Raw genomic sequence first — 25,595 nt, 5'->3', positions numbered from 1 at the left:
TTACTTTTGATCCTGATCTGCACTTTAGTTTTCCAGCTTGGGTGTTTGACATATACCTTTTCCTTGATGAAGTAGATGTCATAGCCCTTGCCTTGTAGTTATGACACGGAAAGTAAATTCATCCCTAATCTTAGCACATGCAACACATTTGTGGCACGGAACCACTCTCCCGATTTTGTCTAAAAAACTATGGTACCCTTTCCTACTGGAGTACACTTTGCCTTGTTCCCCATGGTAATTTGAAAGTTCATCTTCTCTTCTTGATATTCTGGGAAACACTCTCTGATTCCCGTCATATGCCATGAGGCTCCACTGTCTATATACCATACTTTTGATGATGCAGCACTAGTCATGCATGCCACTTCTTCTTCCAACCTAGAAGCCAACATAGATAAATCAAAATCTCTCTCTCTTGTGCAATCTTCTGAAAATCTGCACGAGTCCCCTGAGGTGGATGCCTCTACATCATGGTCTCAACCCATAACTAATTTTCCCTTTCTGTCTCTGATTACTTGCTCTTATACCATGTGAAAATTTTATCACTGCAACAACTGATTTACTTTTCCTACTTATTTCATCATAAGTTAACAAACATTAAAATAAATACTACTGTAGATATCACATCGTAATACATAAACAAAAATATGCAGACATTGACACAGTTATTTTGGACTAATTCCCCTGAAAAAACCCAATGTGGGAAAACTGGTGCAACAAGGGAGGATTTTATTATTCAGCAATTTTCTTGTACAATAGGGTGCCAAACTGGCTTACCCACAGATAGACAAACTTCCAACACTTTCCTAAAGCCAGCGTAGGCCCTACTGACCTCTGATACAACATGAAACCCTCTGTGTAAGCCTAAAACCCTATATGTCAGCCTACTGAGGCTCTGCGCAGCCTCTCTGGGCTTCTGCATTGCTCCTGCAACCTCTACATGGATGACGCAAGCCTTTCTGGCTCTGCGAAGTCTCCGTTGCCTCTACGTGGCTTCCTCTGGCTCTAGGTCTATCTCTTCTGTGTTGATCTCCCATCTCTCTGTTCCATACTTACTGCCTCCTGACTACTCTCCAGACCACTGGTTCAATTTCTCATCAAACCCCGCTCTAGAAATTGAACTCACTGGTCTCCCTCAGTGTGTTCTCCAAGTGCCCCTCAAGCCTCCTCTTATACTTTTTCCGTTGAAATCTCAACGGCGGAGATTAAGTCCCTAATCAGTGACTAAGATTAGATTTGGCTTGATCCATGTCTTTTTGGACCATTCTAACATAGATTCATATTAATACACATTAATATTTTATTTTCCCTAAGTTTAGACTTAGGGACTCCATTAAAAATATTAATTATTTTAATATCTCCTTATCTATTTAGAATCTTCCCAAACCCTTTCTGGGTATTGGAGATCTCATGTGCCCCAACCTATCCACTAAATTTCATGGCTAGAGCACATCCGATGCTACCCCAAATCAACAGGCATAGTGAAGTATTATTATCATTGATTAATGCCCCGAAGAAAGAAAATGGAAACACCTTGTAAGAAACCTAAAATCTCTAGCATGACTCCTAAAGAAGAGGAAGAAATGCAACATGATATATCAAAATTATGAGACCAATTGCATCAAAATTCACTCTCACAAAAAGTAATAGAAGCTAAGATGGATGGCATGGAAGCTAAGATGGATGGTTAAAGAAAGGCGTGGAAGATAAGATGGATGGTATAGAAGAAAAACTTAAAGGCAACATGGAAGATTTGAATACATATTTGACAAATTTTCCACAAGAAATTCTTACTAATGTGAAAGGGTAGTAAAGGAAACTCATGAGGATAACAAAATAAATGGTAATTATGATTTCATAGACTCTAATGGTGGATTGAAGACCCACCATGTTTGAAAGATCGTTATGAGGAAGTTTGATGGCAAGGATCTCGTAACATGGATACTACAGATGGAGCAATATTTCTATCTCCATAATGTGCAAAACACACAAAAGGTACGAATTGCAACTTTATATTTGGAACAAAATCAGTTTGTATGGTATCGATGGCTTTGCTCTCGTAAACAAATTGTCACTTGGACAATTTTTACGTAAGAAATGATAGCACATTATGAGGATAGAAAACAACACTTTTTTTATCCAATTGATAAATCTCAAGCAAAAGGGTTCAATGATGGAGCACATTGAGGACTTCCAAAAATTGAATATCAGGGTAAAACATATTCTAGAGGAGCATAGGATTGATGTGTTCATAGGGACTTTAAAGGATAACATCCAACATGAGGTTCACCTTTGGGAACCTGATTCAATGGAGAAGGCATTCAGGTTGGGAAGAAAAATGGAAAGGAAAATTATGGCCCCAAGGAAGCCTACCACTCACAACTATAAAGATGGAAGTGTTGTTTCCCATTACCTTCCACAACCTACAAGGTTGACACCACAACAATTGGAAGAAAAAAGAGCAAAAGGGTTTTGTTACAGTTGTGATAGCAAATACATTAAGGGTCATACGTGTGCCGAGAAGAAATTGTTTTACATAGATTGTGAAAAGGAGGAAGAAAAGGAACAAGAAACATCAAAAGAAGAGGATATACACTAGGAACAAACCCTAGAGAAAGAAGAAATGAATCCAACCATATCTTGTAATGAATTGGCTAAAATTACCACTCCTAAAACTATCAAGATAGAAGGACATATCAAGAAGAAAAAGGTAATAGCGTTGATTGATTCAGGAAGTACCCATAATTTTATTCATTATAAGATAGCCAGGGAATTGAATTGCTTCCTATATCCAACACTGGAGTGTCAAGTGATGGTTACAAGAGGAGGAACCATAAATTGCTCTGGAAAGTGCCATAATATCAAGCTATCCATGGGAGAATATGTATTGAATAGCCCAATGCTTTCCATTCCAATGGGTGGTGCTAATGTTGTGCTAGGAGTCGAATGGCTACAATCCTTGGGTACAATAGATTTTAATCTTCAAGAAATTTTCATGAAATTTTCTTCGGAAGGAAAGGAATTTGAATTAAGGGGTGTCACAGGGAAACCAGGAAAGATAATCAGCTCTAACAGAATGAAAAATCTTCTAAAGAAAGAAAAACGAGGCGTAATTGCACAATTATGTTCACTAGATGTTCCCACATCAAAATCATCTCTTTCTCCAGATCTCCAAAAAGTCTTGGACAATCATTCTAAGGTATTTGAGACTCCCGAAAGCCTCCCACCTATTCGTGATCATGATCATGCTATTCATTTGATTCCAGGAAGTTTTCCTCCAAACATCAAGCCTTACAGATATCCCTATGCCCAAAAGAGTGAAATTGAACATATGGTTGCAGAAATGCTAGAGACTGGTATGATTCAACTTAGTCAAAGTTATTTCTCTGCTCCAGTAGTATTGGCACACAAGAAGGATGGATCATGGTGCATGTGTTTGGATTATAGGGAGCTCAACAAGCTCACCGCTAAAGATAAATTTCCCATTCCTGTCATTGATGAATTATTGGATGAATTTCATGGATCAATTTACTTCACCAAGTTGGATCTTCATTCAAGATATCATCAAATTAGAATGAAGGCTAAAGACATTCCAAAAAAAACATTTAGAACTCTTGAGGGTCATTATGAATTTTTGGTCATGCCTTTTGGCCTTACCAATGTACCTTCTACATTTCAAGGTTTGATGAATTCCATTTTCAAACCCACCCTTAGAAAATTTGTGTCGGTATTTTTTATGATATACTAATCTATAGAAAGTCTTGGAAGGATCATGTTCAACATGTTGACAGGGTGTTCAAACTATTGGAGGAGAAACAATTGTATGCAAAAATCTCCAAATATTTCTTTGGAGTACAAGAGGTGGAATATCTAGTTCATATTGTATCTCATGAATGTGTGAAGGTAAACCCTAGAAAAATTAAGTCCATTAAGGAATGAAAAATCCCCACATCCATAAAGCATCTGCGATGATTCCTCGAGTTGACAGGGTATTATTGCAAGTTTGTTAAGAATTATGGGTGAATAACAGCCCCTCTAACAACATTATTGAAGAAATATGCATTTTCATGGACTGAAGAAGAAATGAAGGCCTTTGAACGTCTTAAAGAGGCAATATGCAAAGCACTGGTCTTAGCTACATTGGACTTCACAAAAACCTTTATTTTGGAGTGTGATGCCTCATGAAATGGAATTGGTGTTGTTTTAATGCAAGAAGAAAGACCCATTTCTTTCGAAAGTCGTCCAGTCAAAGGAAAGTATTTACACAAAGCTCTTTATGGGAAGGAAATGTTGGCAATACTACATTCACTTAAGAAATGGCGACCCTACATAATGGGAAGACACTTCAAGGTAGAAACGGATCATGATAGTCTTAAATACTTTTTAGAACAAAGACTATCTTCAGAAGAGCAGCAAAAATGGGTCACAAAGATGTTGGGTTATGACTTTGAAATCATCTACAAAAAAGGGAGGCAAAATGTTGCGGGAGATGCACTCTCAAGAAAGGATGAGGATGTGGAAGCATTAATTTGCCCCATTTCTATTATTCAACCAGATTGGATAAATGAAGCAAGGGATGAATGGAAGAATGATGAAGAAGTGTGGGCACTCATTCAAAAGATACAACAATATCCCAGTACATTTGATAGATTGAGCTAGAAAAATGATTCGTTATGATACAAAGATAACTTATCCCTATGTAAGAATTCCCAACTCAAATAAAAGATTCTTATGGAATTGCACACCTCTCTCTTAGGAAGGCAATCATGACTTTTAAAAGCTTACCACAGGGTTAAGAAGGATTTTTTTTGGGATGGCCTTAAATCGTATATCCAAAAGTTTTTGGTGGAATGTTTGGTTTGCCAACAAAATAAAGTTGAAACAATTAAGACCTTGGATCTATTACAACTTTTATCCATTCCAAGCCAATGTTGGGAGGAGGTTTCAATGGATTTTATCATAGGCTTACCCAAGTCCAAAGGAAAGAGTGTCATCATAGCGGTAGTTGACAGACTTACCAAGTATGCACACTTTTGTGCACTATCTCATACATTTAAAGGCAGTACAGTTTCTATTGCATTTATGGAAACAATTCAAAAGCTACATGGAAACCCAAATTTTATTGTAAGCGACAGAGATCCCATGTTCACGGGAAATTTTTGGATAGAATTATTTTCTTGTCATGGTACTTAGTTAGCTCATAGCTCATCTTATCATCCTCAATATGATGGGAAAACTGAGATAGTAAACAAATGTTTGGAAGGATATCTTCGTTTCTTTGTATATGATAAACAAACATAATGGGTCAAATGGTTTCCTCTGGCTGAATGGTTAACACTTCCTTCCATACTGCAACAAAAATGACCCCATTTATGGCTCTTTATGGATATCATCCACTATCCATCACATCATATTTAAGAGAAAATTCTAAGGTTCAAGCAGTGGAATATCACATTGAGCATCAACAACAAGTTCTCCAACTCTTAAAGGATAACCTCACTTTGGTGTAGAATAGAATGAAACAATAGGCAGACCAACATCATAATGAAAGAAGTTTTGATGTAGGTAATTGGGTATTCCTACAGCTACGACCATATAAACAAATGTCCCTCAAGCAAGCTAAGAAGGATAATAAATTATTACCAAAGTTTTATGGTTTGTACAAGGTGTTGCAAAAGATTGGTACTATGGCATACAAATTGGAGCTTCCTGCAGCTTCTCAAGTGCACCCAATTTTCCATGTTTCATGCTTAAAGAAGGTTATAGGTGACAAAATCCCAATTCAAAAAATATTGCCAGAACTTGACGAGGAAAGAAAAATCATATTGGAACCCGAAGGAGTCACAGAAACAAGAACGTTACAGCTACGAAATCGATCAATTTCGGAGTATCTCATAAAGTGGAAGAACTTACTCACTGAAGATTCCACATGGGAGGGTGAGAATTTTATACAGAAGCATCCGAAACTACTCAAGCATTGAGGAAAACACTTTTTTTTGAAGGAGAGGGGCATGCTAGGTCCCTATAATACTAGTGATTCCCCCATTTCTATTTTCATTATAGCCCTTATTGTTATATTTGTGCCCCTATGGTCCCCATATTGTTATTATTGTGCCTCTTAGAAGCCCACTATTGTTATTGTTGTGCCCTGATATTATTATTGTTATCTCGGCTTTGATTATATTGTGACCCCTTAGACTCCTATATATAGAAATGAGATTTTGTCATTTGTATCATCCAACAATTGTTCATTTGTGTAATGTAAAGGAGGTTTCCCTCTCCAAGAGGCTGATTTTGAAGGCGTTGATCTATCTTTTCTTCTATTTTGTGAGATGGTTGCATAACATTTGGCATCAGAGCTTTGCATTCTAGGGTTTCATTGCTCCAAACAGGTCATCATGGAATTTTCACTATTACATTTTTTTTTGCGATGTTTCAAAAACTATAAAAAAAAACCCATTTGAGTTGAAATCGCTCTGAACCTCAGGTCCAAATTTCAGATCTTGTCTTGCTATATTTTCGGAGAGATGATGATGAATGAAAGGAAAATTTCTGGAAGGGTGAAGTCAAGGCTAAAAGGATTCTCTTTGAATATCTCAAGATCATCTAATTCCATTTGTTTCAGAATTGTCTACATCAAAGGAAGTATATGATACTCTACTTGGATTTTACTCCATTAACAACATTGGTCAAAAGATGTAATTAAGAAATTAGCTGTGATACAAAGATATCAAATGAATAATTTGTGGCCTCCTATTTCATGAATATAGCACACTTAGGAGATAAAATCAAAGTATTTGTGAGATTATTTATGGGACATAACTAGTAACTACAACAATAAATAGAATAGAATAATCATGGGATGCATTTGCCTCTAGCATATGTGCTAGAAAGGATACTCCAAGTTTTGAAGAATTGTGGACATCTTGTACTCAAGAGGAATCTAAACTTATTTCTAAAGGGAAGATTCAGAGTGTTGAATAAGGGGACTCTCAAGCATTTGTTGTTGGCTCCAGGAGGACTAATGGAATAAAGTGTTGAAATTGTAACTAGGTTTGCTCTTCATAATTTATATTTTATCATTATGATTTTGTAAAAAGTCAAAAAGAATTTATTTGAGTCAAAAGAAAAATATTTTTTTCATGTCCTATTTGGACATTTAAAAGAAAAGGAAAAATTAAATTTATATGTGTCTTTCGGTCAAATCTCAACTGTCAAGTTGGCCCTCCAAGAAGACAAGTCAACTCAGCCTTAGCGACAACCCTTCACATGAATAGAAGACTATAATTTTACCTACTCACATTTCTCAAAGTCGCGGATCAAATCACACTACATCTAAGGCTTTATACAAAGCAATCTAAGACTCCTTCCCAAGCAAAGTTTTGGGCACATATGCAATATTCTTTTGAGAAGTTCTAGGTTGTTCTCTATTGTTATTTGAATCTTAGTTCTATGGTTATAAGGAACATTAATGTTGTAATCCTATGCACTTCTCTGAAGATGATACGAAGGTTTTGTCGCTGGTATATAGTATGAAATTTGGGATTTTATTGAGGACAAACTTGTGGAAAATTTTGTAACAGTGATGTGGTATCTTGTGAATAACTATATGATCATTATTGTGAACAAACATATGGAGGGATGACTTGGCATTTGGGTACTTAGTCTACTGTTAGGTTGGCTATGAGTTGGATTTCTCTCTTGTTGTTAATGATTCTATAAGGAAAGGATTGTTGAGTTTTTCCCCATTGCATTAGAGGAAACTTTAGCCTAAAAGTTCCCATGAAATTTTCATGTACATAATATGTAAACCATTCAAAATTATTTAAATTTGAAAGAGGTACACGTAAATATTTTGGAGAGAAAAGAAAACAACTTTTTTTAATTATACTTTTGTCTTATATCCTTATAGATTTACTCCAATTTCAAGTGTCAACACTCGTTGAATGAGGAATTAAATTCTATATCTAACAAATACTCATTATTCACACTTTTGATAAGACCCACATTGATCAAAATTGAAGATACATTAAAAGAAAGTGTGTTCAACAAATTTTTTAAATGTGTCTTTATTTTTTATCAATGCTGGTCTTCTCAGTAGTATGCACAATGGGTACATGTTGGATGTGAAATTTAATTATACATACAATGAGTGCCTACACTTGAAATTTGAGTAAACCTATAAGGAGATAAGCCAAAAATAAAATAAAATAAGTAGTTTTCTTATTTTCCCTCCAAAATTCATAACTTGTATTTTATTATTTTCATGTTATTTTATTATTTTTCCTAAGGGGACCACTTTATGCTGAAATTTCATCTATTGTGGGTTTTCTTGGGGTATAATTGTCTCTTTTCTATTATGCATTGTGATCTCTATTTCTTGAACTTGAATGGCTAAATTGTTAAAGTATAATTGTTTGATGAAGAATAAAGAAATGTTAAAAAGAATAATAACACCTTCACAATTAATTATCAATATCAGAAATTTAACTTGCAATTGAATTGCAACATGATATCAGAGTTATGGATTGAATAATAATTTGAAGATTGAGTTTTGAATTTGTGTACATTATAATGGGCCAAGTTCCATAGGTGGCAAAATCTAGCATCAAAGTCTAGTTCAAAGTCCTAAGGCATTATGTTTTTGTGGAACAATGTGTACTAATGGTATTATATCTCTGTAACTTAGGTTGAGTTCTTTGGCACTCCTTTCACGGTTCATGCAAGATACCTATGGAACCTATTTTCTATGAAATTTTGTTGACCTGAGGATGTGTACCTAAAGCACTTTATCTGAGGCCAAATATCTATGGAACCTTGCAAAGATTATAAGGCAATTACATCATGGAATGATGTGAAGCCTAAGGAAATGTGTAGATTAATAAATTGTGTTATATATCCATAAAAGAAAGAATGTGATATTAATTATAAGGTATTTGAACTCTCTGAGAAGTCCAAGCCAAATAAAGGTTTGTAATTGATCCATGTTATGTAATGCGCAATTCAACAATTCATCATCTCTATGACTATGTGATATTTCTTGGTAATCTGAGATTCTTTGGTTGTGAAAGAGGCCCTATTGAAGAAGATTGTATTGAGAAATGACTTGGCACTTTCTTTTTGTTGATCTGTTGCACAAAATCTCCCTATGATGAAGGATTTGAATTCATATCGAAGCCTCTATGGATAGTAATCAAGTTTTAATCTACAGAATTTATGGAACATTTTGAATTGCATCTTTGTGGTACTCGGGTTGAAGGTATTGTGTCATATCCTCTTCATTCCTAAACAGGTTCGAGCTCCTAGAATGATCAAAGTCTATGGAAAGGCCATATATTGGTGTTTATTTTAAAATTATGGAAGTAGTCTGTTATGAAACTAGCTCAAGAAAAGATAGAAAATATAGATCAACGCCTTAGAATTCAGCCTCTTCGAGGGGGCAACCTCCTTTACATTACATAAATGAAAAATTCTTGGATGATACAAATGACAAAACCTCCTTTCTATATATAGGAGTCTAAGGAGTCACAGTATAATCCAGCCGACCTAACAATAATAATATAAAGCCACAAAAATAACAATAGAGGGATTCTATGGGGCACAGAAATAACAATATGGGGGTAATAGGGGCACAACAATATAAATAAGGGGTATAACTACAATAGTAATGGGGTAATCACTAGTATTATAGGGACCCAACATGCCCCTCTCCTTCAAAAAAGTGTTGTCCTCAACGCTTGAGTAGTTCTGGATACTTCTGCATAAAATTCTCATCCTCCCATGTGGAATCTTCAGCGGATAAGTTCTTCCACTTAATAAGATACTCTGAAATTGATCGATTTCATAGCTGTCGAGTTCTTGTTTCTCTGACTACTTCCAGTTCCAATATAATTTTTCCTTCCTCGTCAAGTTCTGGCAATATTGTTTGAATTGGGAGCTTGTCGCCTATAACCTTCTTTAAACATGAAACATGGAAAACTGGGTGTAATCGAGAAGCTGCAGGAAGCTCCAATTTGTATGCCATAGTACCAATCTTTTGCAACACCTTGTACAGACCATAATACTTTGGTGATAATTTATTATCCTTCTTAGCTTGCTTTAGGGACATTTGCTTATATGGTTGTAGCCGTAGGAATACCCAATCACCTACATCAAAACTTCTTTCACTGCGATGTTGATCTGCCTGTTGTTTCATTCTATTTTGTGCCAACACGAGGTTATCCTTTAAGAGTTGGAGGACTTGTTGTTGATGTTCGATGTGATGTTCCACTGCCTGAACCTTAGAATTTTCTCTTAAATATGATGTGATGGATGGTGGTTGAGACCCATAAAGTGCCATAAATGGGGTCATTTTTGTTGCTGTATGGAAGGAAGTGTTATACCACCATTTAGCCAGAGGCAACCATTTGACCCATTGTGTCTGTTTATCAGATACAAAGCAACGAAGATATCCTTCCAAACATTTGTTTACTATCTCAGTTTTCCCATCAGATTGAGGATGATAAGATGAGCTATGAGCTAACTGAGTACCAAGACAAGAAAATAATTCTGTCCAAAAATTTCCAGTGAAAATGGGATCTTTGTCACTTACAATAATCTTTGGGTTTCCATGTAGCTTTTGAACTGTTTCCATAAATGCAGTAGAAACTGTATTGGCTTTAAATGGATGTGATAATGCCCAAAAGTGTGCATACTTGGTAAGTCTGTCAACTACCACCATGATGACACTCTTTCCCTTAGACTTGGGTAAACCTGTGATAAAATCCATTGAAACCTCCTCCCAACGTTGGCTTGGTATGGATAAAGGTTGTAATAGACTCGGTGTCTTAATTGTTTCAACTTTATTTTGTTGGCAAACCGAACATTCCGCCACAAAATTTTGAATATCTGATTTAAGGCCATCCCAAAAAAATTCCTTCTTAACCCTGTGGTAAGTTTTTAAAAATCCTGAGTGCCCTCCTAAGGGAGAAGTGTGCAATTCCATAAGAATCTTTTGTTTTAGCTGGGAATTCTTACAGAAGTATAAGCGATCTTTGTACCATAATGAATCATTTTGCCAGCTAAATGTATCAGAAGTACTAGAATCTTGTTGTAGCTTTCGAATAAGTGCCCACACTTCTTCGTCATTCTTCCATTCCTCCCTCGCTTCGTTTATCCAAGCTGGTTGGATAATAGAAATGGCACACAACAATGCTTCCACATCCTCATCCTTTCTTGAGAGTGCATCTGCCACCACATTTTGCTTCCCTTTCTTGTAGATGATTTCAAAGTCATAACCCAACATCTTTGTGACCCACTTTTGTTGCTATTCAGAGGATAATCTTTGTTCTAAAAAGTATTTAAGGCTATCATGATCCGTTTTTACCTTGAAGTGTCTTCCCATTAGGTAGGGTCGCCATTTCTTAAGTGCATGGAGTATTGCCAACATTTCCTTCTAATAAATAGATTTGCTTAAAAACTTTCCCTTGATTGGACGACTTTCAAAAGCAATGGGCCTTTCATCTTGCATTAGAATAGCACCAATTCCATTTCCTGAAGCATCACATTCCACAATAAAGGTTTTTGTGAAGTCCGGTGTAGCTAAGACCGGTGCTTGGCACATTGCCCCTTTAAGATGTTAAAAGGCCTTTGTTGCTTCCGGAGTCCATGAAAATGAATCTTTCTTCAATAATGTTGTTAGAGGTGCTGCTATTCTCCCATAATTCTTAACAAACTTGCGATAATACCCTTTCAACCCAAGAAATCCTCGCAGATGCTTTATGGATGTGGGGATTTTCCATTCTTTAATGGCTTTAATTTTGCTAGGGTCTACCTTAACTCCTTCATGAGATACAATATGACCCAAATATTCCACCTCCTGGACTCCAAAGAAACATTTGGATCTTTTTGCATATAATTGTTTCTCCTCCAATAGTTGTAGCACCTTGTCAACATGTTCAACATGATCCTTCCAAGACTTGTTGTAGATTAGTATATCATAAAAAAATACTAACACAAATTTTCTAAGGAATGGTTTGAAAATTGAATTCATCAAACCTTGAAATGTTGAAGGTGCATTGGTAAGGCCAAAAGGCATGACCAAAAATTCATAATGACCCTCATGAGTTCTAAATGCCGTTTTCGGAATGTCTTCAATCTTCATTCTGATTTGATGATATCCCGAACGAAGATCCAACTTGGTGAAGTCAATTGATCCATGCAATTCATCCAGTAATTCATCAATGACAGGAATGGGGAACTTATCTTTAATAGTGAGCTTGTTGAGCTCCCTATAATCCGGACACATGCGCCATGATCCATCCTTCTTGTGCACCAATACTACTGGAGCTGAGAAAGAACTTTGACTCGGTTGAATTATACCAGCCTCTAGCATTTCTGCAACCATACGCTCAATTTCACTTTTTTGGACATAGGGATATCTGTACGGCCTGATGTTTGGAGGAACACTTCCTGGAATCAGATGAATAGCATGATCATGATCACGCATAGGTGGGAGACCTTTGGGAGTCTCAAATACCTTGGAATGATTGTCCAGGACCTTTTCGAGATCTGGAGAAATAGATGATTCCAATGTGGAAACATCTAGCGAACATAATTGTGCAATTACACCTCTTTGCTCCTTTTTTAGAAGCTTTGTCATGCCATTAGAGCTGATTATCTTTCGTGGTTTCCCTAAAATACCCCTTAATTCAAATTCCTTTCCTTCCGTAGAAAATTTGATGAAAAGTTCTTGAAAATTAAAAGCTATTGTACCCAAGGATTGTAGTCATTGGACTCCTAGTACAACATCAGCACCTCCCATTGGAATGGAAAGCATTGGGCTAGTCAATACATATTCTCCCATGGATAGCTTGATATTATGGCACTTTTTGGAGCAATTTATTGTTCCTCCATTTGCAATCATCACTTGACACTCTGGTGCTGGATATAGGAAGCAATTCAATTCTTTTGCTACCATACAATGAATAAAATTGTGGGTGCTTCCTGAATCAATCAACACTATTACCTTTTTCTTCTTGATTTGTCCTTTTATCTTGATGGTTTGAGGAGTGGTAATTCCCGCCAATGCATTACAAGACATGGTCGGATTTATTTGTTCTTCATCTAGGCTTTGTTCCTGGAGTATATCCTCTTCTTTTGACCTTTCTTGCTCCTTTTCTTCTTCCTCTTCACAATCTATGTAGAATAATTTCTTCTCAGCACACTTATGACCTTTTGTGTATTTGCTATCACAACTGTAACAAAGCCCTTTTGCTCTTTTTTCTTCCAATTGTTGTGGTGTCAACCTTGTAGGTTGTGGAAGACTAGGGGCAACAACACTTCCGTCTTTATAGTTGTGAGTGGTATGCTTCCTAGTTGCCATAATTTTGCTTTCCATTTTTCTTGCTAACCTGAATGCCTTCTCTAATGAATCAGGTTCCCAAAGGCGAACATCATGTTGGATATTATCCTTTAAAGACCCTATGAACACATCAATCCTATGCTCCTCTGGAATATCTTTTACCCTTATGTTCAATTTTTGGAACTCTTCAATGTGCTCCATTATTGAACCCTTTTGTTTGAGACTTATCAATTGGCTAAAAAAAATGTTGCTTTTTGTATCCTGATAATGTGCTATCAATTCTTCCGTAAAAATTGCCCAAGTGATAAATTGTTTACGAGAACAAAGCCATTGATACCATACAAACTGATTTGGTTCCAAATATACAGTTGCCATGCGTACCTTTTGTCGTTTTGCACATTATTGAGATCAAAGAATTGCTCCATCTGTAATATCCATGTGGCGGGATCCTTGCCATCAAACTTCCTCATATCGATTTTTGGAATATGGTGATTCTTCGATCCAACATTAGCGTCTATGGAATCATGATTAACATTTCTTTTGTTCTCATCATGAGTTTTCTTTACTACCTTTTCACCATTAGTAAGTATTTCTTGTAGAAAATTTTTCAAATCTGTCTTCAAATTTGCCATGCCTGTCTTCAAATTTGTGTTCAAATCTATATTCAAATTGTCCATCTTAGCTTCCATGCCATTCATCTTAGCTTCCACGCCATTTATCTTAGCTTCTGTTAACTTTTGTGAGCGTGACATTTGTTGCACTTGTTCTTGTAATTTTGATATATCATGTAGCATTTCTTCCTCTTCTTCATGAGTCATGCTAGAGATTTCAGGTTCCTTACTAGGTGTTCACATTTTCTTTCCTCGGGGCATCAGTTACCGATAATAATGCTCTACTATGCCCTTTGAATTCCTTCAAAATAAATTTTCAAACCAAGCTTAAGCAAAAATTTAAAAAAATCTACACACCTTTTTTCACTTTGTAGGAGCTTGATATTGCCTCTGATGTATCTCTGTACTTTCCAATCATCTAGTTCTGAATTTGTGACTTGTAGTAGCTCTCTGTGTCGTCTTTCCAATGCCACCATTCTGATCCAAATTGGATTCTCCAAGAAAGAGTTATACACAATCTCCCAAGATGACCTGATTATAGACCTTTCCAGAAGAGCTAACTTGTATGAAGTTCCACGTGTACAATTTTCGATCTTTGGTTCTGAAAAAGATATAAAAGAAACTAAAGTCCGTCCTCTTTCTGTACCTTCTTACGAAATTTCAATCTGATTCCCAGAGAGAAAGTTATGACGATTTTCCCCAGGTCACTTGTTTTGAATGTAATTCAGGAGTCTGCAAAAAGACCAACTTCCTCAGATCATATCTACGCAAATATCGCGCAGAAAGCTCTGAAATTCGGACCCAAGGTTCAACACGATTTCGTCTCAAATGGGTTTTTTTGCGACTTCTGAAACGTCACAGAAAAAAAGTTATAGCGAAATTCCACGATGACCTGTTTGGAGCAGCGAAACCCTAGAATCCAAAGCTCTGATACCAAATGTTATGAAACCAGCTCAAGAAAAGATAGAAAATAGAGATCAATGCCTTAGAATTCAGCCTCTTCGAGGGGGCAACCTCCTTTACATTACATAAATGAACAGTTCTTGGATGATACAAATGACAAAACCTCCTTTCTATATATAGGAGTCTAAGGAGTCACAGTATAATCCAGCCGACCTAACAATAATAATATAAAGCCACAAAAATAACAATAGAGGGATTCTATGGGGCACAGAAATAACAATACGGGGGTAATAGGGGCACAACAATATAAATAAGGGGTATAACTACAATATTAATGGGGTAATCACTAGTATTATAGGGATCCAACATAGTCCAAGCCTATGAAATGTTTGTACTAGATATCAAATATGTGGCTTATCTGAGTCCTTTCTCTTAGCAAGGACCCTGCATTATTGACTACATTGTTGTGAAGTGACTCAAGCCTATAATGTTACAAGCTTATTGTATAAAAATACGAAGGCAAATGTGAACATAGTTCAAAGGTTAATTTTTGAAGGAGGACAAGTAAGGTTGAAATAATACTTCTCACACTCTACAAGAGGTATGTATAATATTTTATCTCATGATCTAGGCATAGATATAAATTTTAAGTCCATATCAAAGTTTTCCTGCAACTAATGACTCCTAAGTTCATCAAAAGGATGATCTTAGAGATCTGTAACCTTAGAAGTATATGTCAATAAGTTTGCATGGAATGCTAGATATTCAAGGTTATGAAGAAATCTCATTTAGGAAGTAACATGAAATATAGGTTAACATCTTATGCTTCATTGAAATATATTATTGACAATTGATGTATTATAGGTCATATTGTATAAGATGTCATATCCTCTCTCTCTTAAGGAAAAAGACATAATCAATATGACAAGTGCTTGATTCTCTCCTTTCATATAAAAGCTAAGTTTTGTGCTACAATCAAAGTTAGACAATCAATGATTAAAACATCAATGAGCTCCATCTCAAATATAGAAGGTATATTGATGAAATTCTAGGGTTTATAGCTAGGACATAAGTATAATAGTAGAACTTGTTGTTATAACCCTATTTGCCACTCCATTATAGTGAGAGAAACCCAAGTTCAACTTACCTTAGTTGCTGGCTAGAATGCATTCCCTTCCACCTTTTCTTTTACTTATGTAAGATTTATTCTATGATAAAAGGCCGGAATTTCATAAATCAGTGATTTATCATTAATATTTTGTCAAAATTTTATAATTATCTAATAATAGTTATTTGATAATTAAGAAAATTGAGAAAAAGTTCATAATTGTGAAAATGGTTTCTAGAGTTTGTCATTTCCAAGGAGATTAACTTGACCCACTTCTGTATGAGTTGTCTAAGGGTCCATTATTGTAGAAGTTTCCTAATTTCTCAAGCCCTTAGGTGTTTAGATACATTCTTCCAAAGGATAGAATGAACCTATATAATCTCATCAAGAAGAAAGGGGGTTAGAGGAAGTATCCATATTATAGCATGGAATCTCTATTGTATTGGGAGGAGGGGATGATGCTACAATCCTGAGAGTTGGCGACTCCATTGGGGAGTCAACTCTAGATCTATTAGATCAACTCTTCTTTTCATTTTCAGTTTCCTCTTGCTTATAATGAGTTCTCCTTGTCTATTTTATGTTATCTGCATCTCCATCAATTTTACTTGTTTCATATATGGGGTAATCTTAGATCTAAAGGTTTGTTTTTGTTTTTTATACGAGAGAATAACAGATCCTAGGTTTAAAATCGAATTCTGGCCTCAAAGCTAGTTGATGGTCAAAAATGACCTTATCAACATGTACGGGAGACCACCCGGTCAGAGCCCCAACTAAGCTCTTATCCATTTAATGTAGCGATTCCAACTGGTTCAATTGGGTCAAGTTACCCTCTCTCCCTCTCTGTTGGCTTATAGTATGTCTATTACTTTCCAATAGAAAAAAATAAATATGATCTTCCCTCTTGTAGAGCTCTTGTAAGAAAGTGATCCTTAAGCTACCTCTATGGCTCAGTCAAACCGAACTAAGGTTTGCCCCTACTTAAGGGGACTTCTAGAATATGGAATTAAATCTAAATGCATATTTACTCTAAGATGTAGGTAAAATCTAATCATATCTCGAATTGGAAAAGGACATCCTTTTCTCAATTCAATAGTAGATGAACTACCTAACTAGGGGAAGAGGACTATTTATATGATTGAATTTATTATATAATTTTCACAAATTAGAGAAGTTGTTCATTCAACTAATGAAAAATAAAACAAAATGAGAATCTATTTAAACAATAAATAGTTACTGTCCAATACATTCTTATCTCGATGAATTCATATTAGCTCTAATTGTGTTATGTCTCTCAGAGATAGATCTTACAGAACTTCAATAACATAAAACAATTGATACGACAATTATGCTTAATATAAAAAATGCAATACACTATTTGGAACATGTATTAAAATCAATCGTAGAAATTATGATAACAAAATAATTAATTTACATCCCAGACAATAGTGCACATGAAATGAAAAATAATTAAAATCATACCAAAATCTCATTACAATTATTTGCAGTCCTTGAACAACTTCAACTCCTTGGAGAATTTTCCAACATTAGTACAAAAAAACCTTCTCTTTCAGAAGTAAAAATACTGTCTCTCCATAATTCAACTTATAGTACATTACAAAAGTGAAAATTAACAAGAAGAAAAATCATAGAGTTTTCCCAAAACCTCATATCTGAAGTCTTCCCCTCACCTACAGCTATAATATCCTATTACAATAGTGATTTTAAAGCCGCTAGTTGTAGAGAAGAGGAAACCCTTCCTCATTCTCCAAACTGATAATTATTAATTACAAGAAATCTCCAAAATAGAGAATTGTTGAGATTAGTTTTCTAGATACTGAATTAGAGCTACAAATTCTCTAATTTTCTCTTTGTTGGTTTATTTCCATTGCTCCAAAGTACCTCAAATCTGAACTTGTCCAACTGATCTCCTGCTACAAACCAATCAAAACCAAAAATAAAAATAAATTAAATTGCAAATTAGAACTCAGAAAACAAACTCTCATGAAATTGCTAAACTAAAATAAATAAAATCCAAACAAATTCCAAGATGTGATTGCTTCAAATAGATTTTATTAGCTTTTGAGTAATGCTATAGGGTGAATTAGTGACAACATTTTTCCCCAACAAATGAAATTTGCCCAAATCAAATTAGGAAAAACCAATTGTTGTTGCAAATTCATCACTGTCTTCTACTAAAATTTTCGGTCATTAAATGATTAAATGTGCCAAACTTATCATTTCCATATTATTCTCCACAATATTATAATTACAACAAGCTATTGTGAAATTCATTTTGCTAATTAAATATTGAGATATGTCTTTCCAAAGATGAAGTGCTAAAATTATCAAAATTCTGAAAAAATGCATGCCTTAGCCAAAATTAGAAAATTTTAATTTAAAATTCTAATATAAACTAAATTAATAATTAACTAATAATTATTAATTAATTAATTATATACAATTTAATTACAACCATATTATAATTACAAATTAATTAAATTAAATTAATTAAGATAATTAAAAATATAAATTAACTTAATTAAAAAAAAACATGGAAAAACATGCTAAGATTTTAGTGGCTATTAGCACCATTTAATGGACAATAATGGGAGGCATAAGTAGGGACTTAAATGAAGAGTGGATGGGAGACCTAAGGAAGAGGGAGGTATGGATTTCGGGATATGAATGTCAGAGAAGTTTTGAAAATAAGTTAACGAGAAAGTGAAGTCTCAATATGGGGAATGGTGAAGTATGGTGAGGGAAGTATAAGGAGTCTCGGGCATCGGAGGATGAGGCTTTCAGAATGATTAAAAATACGAGTTACAAAATTGTAAAGCGTCGAGGTGGGATGAGCCCGATGAGATGGGATTTGTGCCATCGGAGGTATTCATCAGAGGTATGAGTATCGGGGGTCATAAAAAATAGGTCCCGATAAATATAATGTCCCGAAATGATTATGAAGAGGAGTACTTATGTTATAAGTGAAGTGGGAAGTGAGGTGATGAGGTGGAGGTGGGTCTTCCGAAAATAAAAATCCTACATCCATGGTTGAATGTTAAATGAAATAAAAATAACTATTGCCACTTCAATAAGTATTGACCTTATGAAAACTACAACCCCTGTGTAATTTCAAAATTTCAAGAGTTTTAAAAATTCGGAATTTTTATTCGCTTCCGAAATCTAATAAAAAAATGTTAATTGTTCTACAATCCCAGTTGTGGTGGTTTTGTAGGATTGTTAACAAAATAAAAATAAAAATTAGTAAAAAACAATATTTATAATTAATTTATAAAAATTAAAATAATATACATTTTCATCATTTTTTAGCCGAGGTGGTAAAAATCATCAAACTTCGGATAAACATCATTTGCAAATTGTACATCCAAATGAGATGAAACAAGAACCGATGAAAAACTATCTAAAAATCAAGCACAATGAGACAATCATAAGCGAAATTCGAAGAAAAAAATAGCAAAATTGTCAGAGACGTAACCAAACGAAAATATTAAAAGGTGATTTAGCCAAAATTTATGAAAAAGGTCCCCATTATTATTATGAAGATAATAAGTTAAAAATGGGGGTGTTGTTATTTCACCACAACAATGGAAACACATGGGGAAGAGCCAGTGATCTCTTGTTAAAGATGATGAACTTCACTTTACCCAATGGTTAAAAGTGAGGAATTTTAAGTGGTCAAACAATAAAACATTCCGCATTAGTGAATCAAACATTATATTTTCAAACTATAAGTACTCAAAGTAGATTGAGTCTAAAATCATGAATCCAAAATTTTGGAAATACCTAATATTTAAGATTACTTCATATGAGAAATAAAAGAAGGTACAAAGAAGTGTTTTTTAATAAATCATATAAAAATTGATATGAATGGTCTCTAACATTGCTTCGCTACCAGCAAGTTTGGTTAGTACACTGACGAAGTTGTTTTTTATGCCATACAAGCATGACCCCGCTACTAGCGAGCATCCATAGCCCCAACGGGTTTACTTGTATTTCCCATGCTTCCCCTTTTGATCAACAAATTTGTGAGCTAAATTTTTTATGTACCTGAGTGAATGAGGTGTGATGGTAAAAGAGACTTAAGCTAATTGATATAATACTTCCATAATGTTGACTCCATCTCCTTCCTCGTGACTATCAACTCATAGGTTTTTATAAGGTGGAGGGATGGGAGGGATCCATTGAGTTAATCTTAGATCAGTTCTTTCCTTGAAAAGATGAACTATATCACTTAGAAAGGATGCATGTTCCTCCATGGAAAAGATTTAAAGTAATATGATTTTATCATTCCATAAAAATATCCATTTAAGGTAAAGGAAACACATTGAAATTGACTGAGTACAATTTACCCATGTATGCCAACCACTATTGAGCGAGAATAATTCCTTCCAAATTAATCCTGGTGGTATCACCAAAACTAAACCATAACCAATAGCAAGAAGGAAAAAGAAATCCAAACTAAAAAAAAAAGAATAACTCAACATATTATAAAAATGTCAAATAAGAAAGGAAAATGAAAGAAAAGTCCAAATTAAAAGTACAACCTCAACAAGACTAACATATATCAACAAAAGAGTGAAATAAGATAAGAATGTGAGTTCATCTTATATTGAGATTTTAATAAATTTTATCTTGCAGGGTTATAAGCAATTAGGCTTGAAAAATGAAATAGCAATCAAGAGATAAAATGAAGCCAAATGAGAAGTTTCAACCCTTCCCAAATTCTGGTTTCAAAACAAAGGTTGCATAAAAACATAATAGCAATTTTTTTAATCAAAAACAATGTTTGAGGAACAAATTGAAGTTCAGGGTCTCCGAAATTTAGTTGACTTGATGAACATCATTACTTCTCTTCCAAAACTTGAAAGAAAGAAAAATAGAAAAAACTGAGCTCCAAATATGCGTTGGTATGGATGTGAAAAAATTCTTGCAGACCCACAAAACAAAGGTTTATATCAGCAAAACAAAAAACCTAAAAAAAAAATGTAAATAAATATATAAGGATTAAAGTGGGCATATGAAACTTACCATTGAAGAATTTCGTTAAAATTTTACCTAAAAAATATTGTTTTATCCAACAAAGATAACCTCTTCTTTTGATTGGAATTAAAATTATGAAAAATTGGTTTTCAATGTAGTTTTCATTAGCCCAAAATCATAACTTATTAAAGTTAAACTAAAGTAAGCAGTAAATCTAGGAAAATAATGTTTCATGTTCAATAGATCAGAAGCAAACAATATCCATCAGAAATGAAAATTAATATGCGCTCTTTTATTAATTGCAGTGACAATTGTTCTCTTCTTATCACTTATGATTTTATATCAGCCCCAAGGTTTTCATAAAATGTCAAGAATCAAGACCAATTCCCATACAATGTAACAATGGTTTGAGAGTATATAAATATGAAGAGGACTCAAATTGGTGCATATCATTGAAATGGAGTGATATATCAACAAACCAACATCGGAAATCAAAATTGACCAATGACTCATTACCTTTGTATGTTCTGAATATCCTTACCAATTTGTCATGTTAATATAATGAGCACTTTGAAATGAAAATCACTCAGTTAAACTTCATAAACAGTATGAAGCGATAAAATATATGAACATTCACATCAGTCAAGCATGCAAGTATCCGGGCAAAAGGAAATAAGTGGATCCGAAATCCTGTAAATATGAACAAGGTGAAAATGACATCACTTGGAGGTTAGGTTCTTGGAAGGACTTCAGAATTAAATTTAAATAACATTTGCGAGATTGCAAGATTCTGAGATCATATACCAAAAAGAGGAATTTGTAATGAAGCAATATTGTGGGCCATATCAATTAAGCGAGTGAGGTGGAATTCAGATTCTCAAATCTCATATTTAAAATGGGGTTTGTAAATATGTTTCGAGATTGCGAGAAGATTCAGGGATTAAATAAAAATTCATTTAAATAGCATTCATGGCTTCAAGCTAAAGGAATGCATACCCAACCATAACAATCCATGTGCACACACCATGTAGAATGGATATCCGAAAAGTCACTTAGTCATCCTGAGAAATAAATGCTTAGAAGTTTGTTGAAATTATAATTAAAAATGCATCCAAACTCTCAAACATCATGATAACCTGGGAGTCAACGTATAGATATAAAGGTAATAAAAAAGGATTCAATGTGAACATAGTTATAGGTAAAATTGTCAAGTAATGGGTGAATTTGTTGATCAGAGGTTGTCATTAATGTCAACCAACTAACACCAGGGGGTACCCCGATCTTGCATGGGAATTTTGACTTGAAAACTTACTCTATTCTGAGTCAAGGATCTTCTAGATGGATTCTACTCATCGAGATGTTTCTGTTGATATATGACACGCCATGTAATTCTTCATAGTTTGAGAGATATTCATGTTTGAAGTTAGTAACCCCAGTTAGTGGGCTAAAACCCTATGGGGTTGTGGCATGGCACTCATAATTGGTTGTGGTCATTGAATAGTCAATAATTAATAATAATAATAATAATTGCTCATAAAATCCCCTCCAATTTTCACTTGTTGAGGACCCTCTCAACTCAAGACATTAATATAAATAATGACCCTCATATCCTCCTATAGTAGGGATTTTGTGGCTTCAAACCGGTCATTGTGGAATTTTCACTATAATTATTATTATTATTATTTTTATTTTTTTATTTTTTATTTTATTTTATTTATTTATTTATTTATTTTTTTTTTTCTGCGAAGCATTAGAAGCTAAAATTAAAATCCATTTGAGCTAAAAATGTGATGAACCTCGTGACCAAATTTCAGATCTTTTTTCGATATAGTTTCGGATATAAGATCTGAGGAAGTTAGGGCTTGTGCAGGCTCCCAAATTCCATGTCAAACAGGTGATGTTGGGAAAATTGTCATAAATTTCTCTCTACATATTGGATTCAAATTTTGTAAATAGTCACAGAAATAGGATGAAATGTAGTTCGTTGAGTAGCGTTTGCTAGGTGGGAGGTCACAACAATGACATGGCACTTCGTACAAGTTCACTCTACTCAACCATTCTATAATCAGGGCATCGTGGGAGTTTTGGTATACTCTTTCTTGAATAATCCAATCTTGATCAGATCTATGGGGTTGGAAACAGGACTTAGAGGGCTATTATAGGATTAAATATCATACCCTGGATATTCAACATTACATAGATACAACAGATTCAATATCAGGCTCCTAGAAGACAAGAAAAAACATGCATTCAAGGATCACTACTGTAAGGACCACATATCAACAGTCAAGGGTAAGTCTCCTACAAAAAGGTATGTATGATTAGTGTTTACATTTGAAATATGAGTATCATCTCTGACATATGTTTTTGTAGGAAAACATAAGTACATACAGGGTCTCAGTTATATCTCTATGTCTTTATATGTCACAATTAGTTTTGATACCACATTTCGGATGTCCTATTCTTGATACTACGCATTTGATGCTACATATTCTTGATGCTACACCAAGTATGCTAAATCTATATGATGTTGTAAGTTCATAGTTGATAGAATGGTCTATGTTGTTGTACTTAGAACTTTGTCCATCACAAGTATAGGGTTTGTCATCAGTTTGTATTGTATATATCTTTAGGTTAGTTTTGGATATAGTCTTGCATAGAGTGCAGGTCTATATCAAGAGTGGGAGTATTTGTCTACTGTTGCAACAAGTCAACAACAAAAGTGACAAGCACACTTCAGGTATGCATTGTAATTTTATTTTGTATTTATTCATTATTGTGCACTTACATTTGTTTTGCAGGCAGAGGTAAGTTGAAGGGTATTTTGTTTTGTTTTGGGATTGGTTTCACCGAGAAAATTTTGCATGTAGGTAGAAGAAGATTCCATTACAACTTCAAGAAAGAATTCAAGAGAAGTATCAAATCAAAAGAAGCATTCCAGTGGGACATCCTTTGAAGACATGACAACCATCCGTATATTGTGAAGAAGTGTCAAGGCCAAGATTCATCATTGTAAAATTGTAAAAGATGTTGGGTTGTATTATATTCTTTCCATGACTAGCCCATGTAGTTAATCGAGGGGTTAGAGGGGGGGCGGAGCACCCCCATCGTTGCGCCAATTGTGTAGCGGGGGGGGGGGGTCATAGGGGGTTTGAGGTGTACCCGTAACCCCACTTTATGGGGTCTGGGGTAGCACCCTGGAAAATTTTGGTTTTGGACCCTACATTAGGTTAGGTGGACCCACCTATGGTTTTGTGCATGATTTTCGCACATGTTTTTTGGACGCGATGGTTTTTGGTCCATGGTATTGGATGCTTTGGCATGTATAAATATGTATTGTAACATTGAAAAGAACATAATGAAAAATCAAGTTGGTAGTCCCGATTTTGGGATCTAGGGGAAAATATCTGTGTATATGTGTTTTATGTGTTATCCTCTCGCATTTTTTATTTTCTTGTTTTAGAATTCGTATGCAAGTAATTTCTGTACGGGGTTAAAACCTACAAAATAGTCATCTGTAAAATTGTCATCATTGGAAGAGTCATTATTGTAAAAGAGTCAATCTGCCTAGAGTCGAAAAGGAATTATTGGGAGGTATAGGAGTCTCTATTGGGATGATGTCATGGTTGGGTTTCCGGTAATAGTGTGATTGGGTGTTCGGTCAAAATCATTGTAAATCATATTGTATCGTGGATCAGCATCCCTGGTATGGGAATTCACTCTAAGAAGAAGATGGTTTTATTTCAAGACAATATAGATTTTTTGGGGATCAATATTATTAATGGGCAAATTCAAATGCAGCCCCATATTCTTACTAAACTATCTCAGTTTCCAGAGGAATTAAAAGACACTAAAACAATTAAGATATTTTTAGGTGTCTTAAATTATGTGCACAGGTATATCCCTAGATTGACAGAGAAAACAACCCCGATTAGAAAACATCTTCGAGAAGGATGGTCAACAGAAGCCACTGCAACAATTAAAGAACTCAAATCAGAATGTCAACAACTTCCAAAGCTACAACCACAGAGTGATGGCCTTCTAATTCTTCAAACAGATGCTTCTGATAATTTTTGGGCTGTTGTTCTTTTTGAGCGAAGGATGAATGAAGATGGAAAGGAAGAAGAAATACTTTGTGCATATGTATCAGGTGAAATCTCTCCTAGTCAAAAGAATTATTATATTGCTGAAAAAGAAACTTTAGTAATATTTAATGGGATTCAGAAATTTGAATTATATCTGGCACCTGTGAAGTTTCTTATAAGGACTGACTCTATAAGCTTCAAATATTTCTTATCTGCCAAAATTTCAAGGCAACTTAGATTACTCTCATGGAAGATTTGGTTTCAGCAATTTGACTTTGATGTTGAATGGATACCTGGCAATTCTAATTTTTTAGCAGATTCTTTAACTAGAGATATGAATAAAGCCTTTGTCACAGCCCCAAGAAGTTTCTTTGTAATACCAGGAAAAGGACCCCAAGATGATAATTTCGGCACTTTTGTAGATAGATTCAGACTCCTTGAAAGTCATGCAAATCATTTGACAGAAGAAATCAAGAAAGTTGTAGGTCTGCGATTGAGGAGAAATCAGTGGATTCAGAGATGCCAAGCATGGCAGTCCAAAAATGTTGGCA

The sequence above is a fragment of the Pinus tabuliformis genome, chromosome 4_1 (assembly GCF_031772625.1).
Source record: "Pinus tabuliformis cultivar Carrire ecotype Pingquan chromosome 4_1, CPIR1, whole genome shotgun sequence".
Taxonomy (NCBI): Eukaryota; Viridiplantae; Streptophyta; class Pinopsida; order Pinales; family Pinaceae; genus Pinus; species Pinus tabuliformis.
Note: the sequence above shows the minus strand (reverse complement) of the source record.